This window comes from Halyomorpha halys, unplaced genomic scaffold (assembly GCF_000696795.3).
Source record: "Halyomorpha halys isolate HHAL.00 unplaced genomic scaffold, Hhal_1.1 Scaffold566.1, whole genome shotgun sequence".
Taxonomy (NCBI): Eukaryota; Metazoa; Arthropoda; class Insecta; order Hemiptera; family Pentatomidae; genus Halyomorpha; species Halyomorpha halys.
This window is the reverse complement of record NW_027106661.1, coordinates 888248-900521: the sequence shown is the minus strand read 5'-3', so window position 1 is coordinate 900521 and position 12274 is coordinate 888248. Positions and strand designations below refer to the sequence as shown.

Below are 12274 nucleotides of genomic sequence, written 5' to 3'. Positions count from 1 at the left end.
TATATATATATTATTGTCACACATATATTGTATATGTTTTATTTATCTTTATTTTATTATCTATAACGTTACTAATTTTAGTTTTATCATTTAGTCATTTTAGTTGTTCTATGATAGATTGCTACAAGCATAGTCATGTTTCGTATTAGCTTTTTATTGAATCATCATTATGTCATCAATCATCATCAGTGTGATGAAAATGAGTCATTCATATACGATTCTTATAAAGATCGGTTTCCCTAACCTCCCATATGAGTTTCTCTATCTTCTCATTGCTCCGAACACTGTTTACTACTGGTACTATTACTGGTATTTGGTGGAGGGAACAAGTTCGGCAAGTGGGCCTAGTAGTCCTTTTTGCCAACCCCTGGCGGCTACCTAGGTTTCCCCCGCGTATTAACCAAGGTGGGAGTGTCAAGATTCATGTTCAACTGCCCCAGGTGGGAATCGAACCCACAACGTTCCGAACCGAGCGCACTGGGACCTGCGCTCCAACCCGCACGGCCGTCACGTCCTTCCTGTTTAATATGTTCTGCATCATAGTAGATTACTCGTTCATAATAAATCCTGTTTTTTCCTTTTTGTTTTTAACTATAAAGGAAAAATTGTTATTTACGCGCCTTGATATGTTGCGCCTTTTTACAACCTCCCAGTACTCTTGCATTTAAGTAGTTAATACCTGTAAATTAGAATGTATTAACACTCGACTAAATTTATTCATAGAATCAACTTTTTTTTATCAATCAATAGCAATAAAAAAAAATTATTTAAAATCTACTGCAGAAATTAATTTATAAATTTTATACGAGTATTAAAGAAGGCAGATTGAAATAGTACATAAATATAATGACAATTTATATTTGCGATGGCCTGTAATTAATTTTTGAAAATTGATGGTTTTATGCTTTAATAATCCTTCCAATTATTTATTCTTTTTTTCCGAATAATGGAAGAAAAACAGTCGCTCACCGACCTTCGATTCGGATGGCTTATGAACCTTGTAATCTAAAAACAAACCGTGAAAATTGTAAATCACCGGATGGAAAATAATCCAAACCGATTATATTTGAAGAAAAATCACGTATAGATGGCAAAATATTATTGTTATTACGTTGCCATTGTCCACCGTTCGTTTAACCTGTCCACGGTGATTTAGCTGTCTTAGTTTCTTTAAAGTAATTTGCATAGCCAAATGGGAATGTTATTGTTTTGTTGCAGATAAAATGTGATTTTAGTCGAAAATTAAGTTGAAATTTAAAGATTCTTCTTTCGCTAATAGGTTTGCCGTGTTTTATCTCAAGGTAACTCTTCTCATTTGCCTAACTTAGGAAACTTCGCTTGAGTGCAAGCGTATGAATTAGTTTTCTTGATTGGATGGTAGAACTTAGCCTGAATTTGTCCCCAACCCGCCGAGAGTCTGTTTCTGGGCAAAATTCAAAGGGGGTTTGCCAAGTGCTTTTGCAGCATCCACACTTTTGTACTCTGTTGTTGTTTTAGAAATACTTACAGATAAATATTTTTGCCTTCTATATTTTAGTTGGGTATTGAACTTACCCAACCTTCGAAATCAATAATTAAATCTACTTTAAGATTATTTATTTTAAAATTCTAACAACTGGTTCTAATAAAATTTTGTGGTCAATTTATTGTTCAACATAGCAAAAATATAAGTTTATAAAGACCTTGTATTTCTAGGCAAGAATGTATTTATGTATTAACAAATAGATACAAAATACACATCTAAAGTAGGATTTATAGGTTATGCAGTACTGATTATATGAATTTTTATTACATACTACCTACTCTGCCAATATCTACATTTCCATTCACTTCATATCAAGTCATTTTATTTGTTTTTTATAATATTATAAAACGGCTTAAATGGAATTTAGTAGCTGATTTATGTTCGAGGTCTGCCATGTTTGCTATCTAGAACACACGAGTATGTGGTTACTGACACTTGTTCCTTTATTTGTTTACCAAGCATTTGTAGATATTTTGAATTTCCGGCATTTGGCAAATGTCTAGATCCAGCTTTAGTGGATAAAATAGCCATAATTTTTGTACTGTTTTTAAATATGAAAGTATATACATATACAATTTTCTCCTCTATGAATGAAAATGAAGTTCTGTATGTTTCGAATTATCTTCCCTTCTCTTCCGAATTCTCTTCGTGAGACCCCTCTATAAATAAGACAACTATAATTAAAAACCTGCCTATTTGAAAAACTGGGTAAATGAAAATCTTTTTAGTGAAAAAAAAATCCTAGTTCCCTTGAGATCCTTGTTACAAAAGTTAAACTGTATTAGCATTTGACTGCTTCATAAGCAACTCTGGTAATGGGTTGCGGTTATCCTTGTAAATGTTCTGTGATTTTTCTACTTTTATCCAATTTAGCAACTAAATTTTATGAGGAACGAATTTAGAAACCTGCGTTGTATCTTTTTTTTTAAATATCTTTAATGAAATTTACAACTGTATATTACCTAATCCATTCAGTAAATTTGATCTTAGTTAAAATGGAGTGTTACAGTCGTGTAGAGCAACTATCCATTGGTAGCACTCTAATGACATTTTACATTAATTGGTCTCGTGGCCATCTTCTTTTCAGGCGCCTCGGAGGATTGTTAGGAATGGAAGAGGATGCAAGGCTAGAAACTAGGGGGTTTGAGTGGTTAGGAAGTTTATAATGGAAGGAGTGATATCTGGTTCAGGCTATATCGGTTACACTGGGAACATTAAGGTCTTTATGTATGATTTTATTAGTGACGAAGTAAGGAGCATTGAGGAATTTACGAAGGATTTTGGATTGTAAGGATTAAATACGAGAGGAATTCGAAGGTTTAGTGCGTTGTATCTTGAATTGTAACTTTATCTTAAAATAGCGTCTATAATATCTGGTTCCCAGTTACCTTTCACCGCCCGGGCGAGCTGACAAATGACACAAGAGGGGCTAATAGCTCATCGTGGGAAAATAAGCTTATGAATATATAGCTTAATCGATTAGTAAACTCTATGTAGTAGTTTGATAAAAAAAAAAAATCTGATATTATTTACTCCATAAATCATTTGAATAATTACCTTTTGGAAGAACGTCTGTTACATCAAAAATCCTTGTACATTATTAAAACCACTTGTACTAATTATTTATAATATTTCGTATCAAATTTAACTATAATTTACCTCAGCAAAATACAATTATTAAAAAAAAAAAATGTTGCAAGTTCTAAAAACAATTGTGAGAGCTTTCTCAGTATTGAATAACTTGAAGAGTCAAACAAGGGTCCGTGTCCAAAGGGTGAAATGTAAAACATTGAACTCATGTTATTCTCCACAATTTTTCTGCTCACGTTTCACAGCCCTTCCTAATTGAATTAGTGGGGTGGACATTTATTTGTGAATAGCGTTAGTGTTACAAAAGTGCCTTGTGTGGGTCTCAATTACCATCCCTCCATCTTTTTTTTTTAATGCATTAATGAAAAAATTAAATCATGTGATATCTCTTTTTCAAACAAAAATGAGAGCCAAATACGACTTCAATGACGTAGCTCTGCTATCACAATTTTATATATATATATTCTTTTAAAAATAATAAAATATGATTTGTATCATATTGCAGTAAAACTTTTAAATATTGTTTTGCATTGTATTTACCATATGTTTCCATTCAAAGTTTTTTTCATGGAAAAAAATTCTGGTATTTTAATGCTCCCTTTCGGTTTTAAGAAGTTGCATGTGCGGATTAATTGAGACGATGCAGGACGTATATCAAGAAATAGTAAACAGGGGCAGGAAAAAAGTTAAATGTACCAAATCTGCTAAAGCTGGATTATCCTTTCCGGTCGGTCGCGTCCATCGATACATGAAGAAGGGGAAGTACGCCAATCGCATTAGCCCATCCGCGTCCGTCTACATGACGGCCGTCATTGAGTATCTGGTCTTCGAGCTCTTCTCTCTGGCCGGCAATGAGGCGAGGATTGCAAAGAAGTTGAGGATCATTCCTAGGCACATTCTCTTGGCCATTGTGAAGGACGATGAGATGAAGAAGCTCTTGGCCAAGACTGTTCTCTCCCAGGGTGGGGTGGAGACGTCCGTCCAGAACACTCTAAATCTATCTGTTAGATAGGATGCGATACTTTTTTCAGAGTATCTCCTGAACGCGAACAATTATTTGGAACAATAAAAAGAAGGTTATTGTCCTACTATTTTATTTTATTTTTTTCTTGTAGCAGTTATAATCGACCAGTTGTGCTTACATTTGGCAAGACGTAGTAAGTACATACATCAATATGGAATTTGTTCAGAATAGGTTCTCTGTAAACGCTTAATTTTGAATATAATATATAATATCTAAGGATCGCCAAGCGTGTTGAGCCACCAACATAGCATTATCGAGTCAAAAGCGGAGTCGATTTGAATCCGACCTGGGTGGGTTAAATTTTATTTCATGGGAGACCCTCAGTCTTTATGCATGATTTTATTTGCAACAAAATAAGGAGCATTGAGGATTTTACAAGGATTTAGTGGATCTCCAACGCTCAACTCCATAAGTTCAAAAATACCAATAATTACTTGTATTTCCCAATTTTGTCACCACGCTACTAAGTGTCGAAAACTATTAAAAATGTTTGTTCTAAATCTGAACATTTTATTAGTGATGAAATAATTAACTACAAGCTGCAAGAAAATATTAAATGTTTTTACTCACCATGAAATTTGCTCTTAAAACATGTTTGAGGTTGACCACCGATACGTGCAAATTATAGAATTAGCATTCTAGCATGGTATAATGAAGTTTTTGCTACTAAAGGGAGGTATTTCTCATTTTTTAAGTTATTGGAAAACCTCTGAAAATTCAGATATCTTAGTTATATTGATAAATCGTTTTTGATAAATTTTCTCAATTGTTTAAACATATTAGAATCTACGAATTTCTGGTTCAAACGATAAAATATTTTTTTTTTTTTTTTTTACAAAATACATGTGAATGGTGTTTCATGTACTTTTTCGTCGCTTTTCATTCAGCAAATGAATCTGACAAAAAGTGCTGCTTTTTATGAGGTTTTTTAAAATGACTCGTAATTATTTATATATCTCTTATCCCTTAGCGGACTATCGGGGTTGCGTTTACACGTTAACCTTGGTTGTTCACGATCTCTCAGCCTACGAACCGTTACGAACTCGCCATGTTTCGTACAGGAAATCGTTTTGTTGTCCTTGTACACGAGACAGAATCTCTTTTCCTTCGTGCATTCTACGTTTATTCATAGACTTTGTGGGTATATTTTGAGCTAAATAGTACAAATTAACGTTTGTTTTATCCTACAATTGATAGTGTACCATGTTTGGTTGTTTGAGTATTTTGCACTATTACTTGCCAGTAAGCTCGTACCTTTATTTATCTATGTCCTATCCGATCTCCCGCATGCTTCCTTTAAAGAACTGTTTCATTCATGTTCGTGTGGACACGCTCCGATGGACCTCTTGAAATAACAGACAATGCCAATCGTATCGACCTCTTTACATTCTGATATTGAACATTGTGACATCCCTTCAGTTATTTCTATATTTTGGTTCTTCTTGGTTATCATGGGGAAGAGGACCCTTAAACGAGTTTGATTGCCTCCTGCGTCTTCAATTACAGTTTTTGGATGATTATTGAAAAAAAAAAATAAAAAAAAAGAATGCTTGAATCTGACAAGTCTTAAAAAGTTGTGTGGCATTGACTCCAGCTATCCTTGAAGTAATGCAGCTTTGATAGCCCCGATTATCAATCATAATGTTCCGGCTGAGGAAAATGTTTTGAAAAAAGGTTTGATGGTATATTTAATTTGTACAAATGTACCTACTTTACTTTTATCCAGTAAGTAGATACATTTGTTAAAAACTAGTTGATGGGAAAGTGAATTAAAATTTTTTTGTAATTTTTGTGTATTTTTGAGAATTTTTATTTACTAAATTGTTGTACATGATGAAATTAATTCTATACTTACAGACAAAGCAACTTTTTATGAAGGCTAATGGTCCCATTATAATAAATATTAACATTTTTCCAAAATAAGAAAAAGGGTACAAAAACTCGATCTTGAATTCCTAATGCCTTTCCTTATGAGGCTACGAATTTCGTTGAAGGTTAAGGTCACCAGTTCCACATATTTGTGTGCCAAATTGGTGGAACGAGAAACGGCGGAACCCAACCATTTTCACAATAACCTAACAAGGTGTCCTTATTATTTAGTGGGAACAAACAGAATGTTGATGAAACAAGACTATCATAGTCGAAGATGGCCTTCTTCGGGGCCTGCAACAAATATTGTTGACAGTTAATTAATGGAAACTAGATGAGAGATGGTTTGTTCCAACTATTGTGGAAGGTGTTAGCCAAGGATTAGTCCAGAATGGTATTGCGTATCATCTTGGGGAGTTGCTTGTTATTAATGTTTAAGGAAAGCTTCGGTATCCTCCTATTTTAAAAGGAGGGGGTAAAAAAAAAAAAACCTAATTTGTGCATAATATTGATAGAACGAAAGAGGTATAAGGCAAATATTATAATACAAATAGCCGAAATAGGATAAGTATTTTCTCCTACATCACTTTTAGATTTAAATAGGGTATTTCTTACAAAAAACAAAAAAAAAATCAATATAGTCTAGAAAACCATACACAAAACAAAAAATTGGATCCAGATAGCGTATGTGGTTTTAGTTCTCGAAAGGGTTTAAACTTAATTTAATAAAATATCTTTAAAATATGTTAAGTACAGTATTAATTAAAATACAGTATATTTTAATTAATACTATATTAGATTTTATTAGTTTATTTCACATGATCAACAAAGACGAAATAAAATTAATAAAAAATTTAAGGTAAAAAAAAATCTAGTTTATTATAATTAATAAATATGTAATATTCAGTCTTAAGAAATAATTTAATACATATATTATAAGTACAGTCAAAATAAAGTCGTTCCTTGCTTTCGTAATACAATTTTGTCCTTTTTTTTTTTATCTTTATACAAAGTGTATTGGAATATTTTTTTTTTTTTATCATCATGAATTATTGCTATTTTAAAGATATTTAATTTATTAATATAAATTTATGTATTAATAATATTTGTTTTCATTTTTAATATTTTGAAACAATTTTATAACAATCATTTTAATCAATTGTAGTTAATATACTATTGTACTACAGCTTACCTTTTTATTTTCAGATACTGAAATAAAAAAATCCTCTTTAGCGTCTTCACTTTTGGATTCTCCTGAAACAAGTAGGTTAATTTTTTTTTTTAAATATTTAATTTTTTTTTAATTTATACTGTGTTGTGGAACTTGTAATGTTCATAATTGTTTGTAAAAGGTAGCAATAAAATATGTTCAACAAAAAAATTAAATTTACTACACATATATCAAACTATTGTATTTATATGAATTAGGAAGAGGATTGTACGGTTTTCACTGATTTTGATCAACAGTTTATTCTACTTCAATAAAAATCGATATTTACTTTATTGTTACCTCTAATGGTCTCTGGTTGCTCAGAAAAAGATAATAAAGCGGGTTGTAACTACTTTATCTTATATTTCGAGTTAAGGAAATGACAGTGACAGGAAGACATGGACCCTTCCTCAAATCATTTATTTACTGGAGTTGATAAAAAGAGAAATAATAATATTAAAAAATTATTATTTTTATTTAAGGTGCTATATAATTTGTTCTTTGTAAAAAAAAAAAATTTACACTCAAAATAGTGGCATATTCTTCTTCAGCATGGCAATAAACTTTTGTGTTTAAAATATCATCTAAAATATAAACATATTTTTGCTCCTTTTTAATTTCTAGGATGCATATTTAAAAATAAAATTGTAAACAAAACAGTCATCAGATTTGTTTTTAGTACTTTAAGAGAACCTTATATTCAAGTTTGTAGGAGAACTTAAAAATAAAATTTTCAGTTAACGTTTCGGTTGCATTTTTGTCCATTTTATGACAAAATTTATTTTACAACAGAAATGTGAATTATTTTTAGCAAGAAATCTGTATTTGAAATTTTTCCGATTATAGTGTTTCTTGCCAATGATTTATAAGGTTGCTGTTCATTACAAAATGAATTTCTCTAATTGGATATGAGTTTTTGTCTGGACCAAAATAAATTAAATCAGAAATGTACAAATTCTATTTTAATTTGAAGCTTCCCAAATATAATTATAGCATGTTTTGTATTAATGCAAAATATAAATTTGTATACATGCAAAAAATAAAATTAAACATAATATGTAGAAAGAGATCCAACAAACCATACGTTATTGTTATTTGCAAAAGCGCGCATAAAGTTGAAATCATCAAATAAACTTTCATTTTTAGGTTTAAAATCTCGGATGTATTAAAAAAAACCATTCCCTTTTACTATTTTGGTGTCCTTCATTTTTTTAATGACATCTGTCGTTCAGTTGTGAAAAACAAATTATACGACTCTCACGGTCCGTAAATTTTCGTTAATTTGAGAGACATTGGTTATTGTTTATTCAATGCTCCTGAATGACTTTTGTAAAAATGTTCGCAGTGGTATTTCTGGTTTGATTTAATATTAAATTTCTTCTTTTTTTTTTTCTTGTTTTTCAAAATAGATTGACTTCCTCTTTACCTATAATTAGGTAAAGGCTGTTTTGGTTGAGAGAGAGATTTATTGTTTTTAAAATAAATTATATCTAATAAAATTATCGTAAGTAGTTTGAAATTTAAAAATAAGAGTAGTTTGAAAAAAAAAAATATTTTGGTGGAACTGCCTTTTGATACAAATAACTAACTAGTTAGTAGGAATATCTCGAGGTCATATCCGTTTTTCCAAATAAAGATAACGAATCATTGACCGTTTGGTCTTACTTGAGGCAAACCAGATGATTATAATCTGAACCAGTAAGGACCATATAGTCCGTTCCTCAAACCCAGAAAAATCGGATAAACAAGAGCAGGTGTGCTGCGGGTTGGGTGGCTTTCTCTTATTGTAAGGGCATCCACGAAAGTTAGGTTAATCTATCTGTCGACTCAGCGACTTTTTTCCACCATATTGAAAATATTGTTTGGTTTTTTTAAAGAAATTCTATAATTTTTTCTATAAACATGACTTTATCTACTACTATTCTTTTGGAAATTTCTTTCGACTCCTGCCTTTTGAAAGTAGGTGTCATGCATGTAGTAAGCACTCTTTGAAAATGTGGCTGATGGTCAGGTTGCGCATTGTGATACTTTGGAGGTGTTCTTTTTTTAATTTGAAAACCGTGTGACCAATTCTTGGGGTAGTCATGACCACTACCACTTCCTCACTTCTGATATTGTTTAGCACTTACTAGACAAACGGTCCAAACTTCGCAATCTGGACATATGGAGTTCTGTTTTGAGGCTCCAACAAACCTTCGGATTCCTCTCATATCTAACCTTACAATCCAAGATCCTTCGTAAAAAACTCAACGCTCCTTACTTTGCCACAAATAAAATCATACATAAAGACCTTAATGTTCCATAACCGATCTAGCCCCGAACCAGATATCATTCCTTCCATAATAAACTCCCAAACCCAATAGTTTTTTACCTTGCTTCCTCTTCCATTCGTGACAATTCTTCGAGGCCCCTGAAAATAAGATGGCCATGAGACCTGCTAACGTGTAAACGTCATTAAAGTGCTACTATTTGGTAGTTTCTCTACTTTTATCACTCCATTATAAACTTACCAAATTTACTGGATATATCAATATTTACAGTTGTAAATTTCAATAAACATATATATAAAAACAAATATTTTGTTTAGTTCTTTTTTGTTTTTTCTTCCTTCGATTGCTACTTAAAGTTGGTTCCAGGTCTTCTTTGCTTCATAGTTTTTTATTTATGAAGAGGGGCAAATTTTGCAAACTTCTATCGTTTTATTCTATGCTGCTTCTTACGTTGCTTGATCAGCTGCTTCGTCCCCCTAAGTGTTTATGAGCGGTTTTAGTTATCCAAAATAGTAACAGGTTTTGGGGGCTCCGCGAATAAATGTCGCTTAGCCTTTGAGTAGGATGGGAAGCCCAGTAGAGGATATAGATTCTGTTTACTCGAAATCTCTCGACTCTCGAAATAGATGATGATAAATGATAGCTCTCTTTCATGGCGTATTCCCATCCACTTTCCTAGTTGACCGAGTGTCAAGACATAGAGAACAGAATATATATTTGTGTAATTTCTAAAAATCGGAAGGGTACATATTTGTTCGGTTCAACACATAGTACAATAAAATCCCAAAACTTGATTCCTTTGTGAACTTCTATGAGCGGAATTTAAACATTAAGTTGGAATATTGATTCATACGATTTTTTTTTTTTTTGTAATTATAAAGTTTTTTACGATCTCAAATAATATGATTGTCAATATGAGATCCTATGTTGCCTTTTTGGCAGTAATAAGCCGAACATTATTAAATGGATATCGTAGACTAGTTCTTTTCTATGAAACAGTTTAAAGAAAGATCTTCTACTTCTACAATCGATGAATGGTCTGGGTTTTAGTACTTAATAAGGAAGGGTTGTTTCTAGCGCATTGGTTGCACAAGGGTATTTGTACAGCAGTCACGATGCACGAGCATCCGTACGGTTTTTCTCTTAAACAATTGGAGGATCGGTTACTTTAGAGCGTTTACTCCACGAGGGTTTCCATTCTCAGTGTGAATTTACGACTGATTGAACAGTCTTTCTTATATTCCAATTAGCGCCCGTAAAAGTAAAAAAATATTCTGTAAAATTAGAACTAAAGATAACCCTGTGCGGGGTGACTTTGGTTTCATAACGGACCCTCTATACTTTATTAATTTGTTACTCGAACAATACAATAATGTATGATTTAATGATAATATTGTGGGAAATAAATTCGTATAATGGAATAAATCGTATGTGACACAAAGAACATAATAAATAAAATGAAATGAAAGGGTGTCCGCCTTTCATTTCATTTTATTTATTATGTTTGACCTGTCCTACACAAGTTCGAATCCGACCTGTGCGACTTAGGTTTCGTTGTGGAGACCCTCAGAATAAATCTCGACTTTCCCATTCGCTAGAATAAGTTATGCTAGAATAATAAACCAAAAAAATAAAGAATTAAATCATAGATTAGAAGAACCTTCTATGTAACAAGTTTTAATTTTTTTAGGACAGGTCAAAGAGTCTCAGGTCTACCTTGTATTTCATTTTATTTATGTTATAAAAAGTTATTCCAATATTCCCAACAATATTATCATAAAATCATACACTATTGTTTTGTTCAAGTTACAAATTATTATAGTATAAGTACGTAATGAAATAATGTAACATACAACGTTATGCCAGTTCTTATACTCTCATTATATTTTTCTTCTGAAATCCATGTATTTGCGCAAGCGAAAGCTTTTTTATACATTAACCTTTGGCGATTTTCATTCACACTTTTGAGAAAAATGACTGATCTATTTATCAATTCTGTATACCTTGCATGCCCTATCTTAAAACGTGTTTTATCTTAGAATGAACTAGTAATTAAACTATACCATCAATTATTTTTTTCTGTTTTTATAGCACATGGTTATGCACATTATGAAAATATTTTTAAAAAACAATAACAGTGATCTGTGAATTGATCCCGCAATTGATATATGTCGAATGTCATGATCCGTAGCGTTATTGACCTATTCATTAGCAAAAGTAACTTATCTTTAGGTAGGAGAGTTATTTACAAATAATCAGAAAAAAACAACAAAAAAAAAAAAAACGCATCAACTCTATCGGAACAGCAATTGGCGTTAGTAGAGTAATCTCGACAACGTAAGATTATACGCGTATTTTTTTTTCGTACTGCTGCCTTTTACGTTCTGAGTTTCATCACTCGGTGATAATCCATGAGATGTTTATTGTAAAAATCTAATAATAATCAAGAACATTTTTAAATTCTGACTTATACTAATATTACCATTCTTCTGAGGTAGTTTATTACTACTATTTTTAATCTGCTTATAGAAAATAGAATGTTTTCGTTCTCAAAATATGTTAGAAGTTTCACAAGACCAAATAAAATTTTCTGAAGCAATTAAGTAAATTTTTTGTAGTTGATTTTCTTTTTCATATTGCAAGCTTAAATGACTTCCATTGAAAATCAAAAATAACGAGGAAAAAAATCTTAAAATTTCCTGTCCTGGAATTGTCATAATTGTGAGTGCTTATAAGAAAATTCGTATTATTTCTTAAATGTATTCAAAACATTTTTCATAGTTACA

The 12274-nt window shown here is 31.6% G+C and overlaps 1 protein-coding gene across 3 annotated transcripts in view; it reads left to right on the top strand.

The window, feature by feature from the left end:
• Window positions 1-12274, top strand: part of Treh (Trehalase) — a 143095-nt gene that overhangs the window by 114055 nt on the left and 16766 nt on the right. For all 3 annotated transcript variants that reach the window (XM_067045018.1, XM_014426264.3, XM_014426265.3), the window contains exon 2: window positions 7215-7271. The gene's annotated coding sequence lies outside the window, so the exon portion shown is untranslated. The remainder of the gene's footprint in view (window positions 1-7214; window positions 7272-12274) is intronic.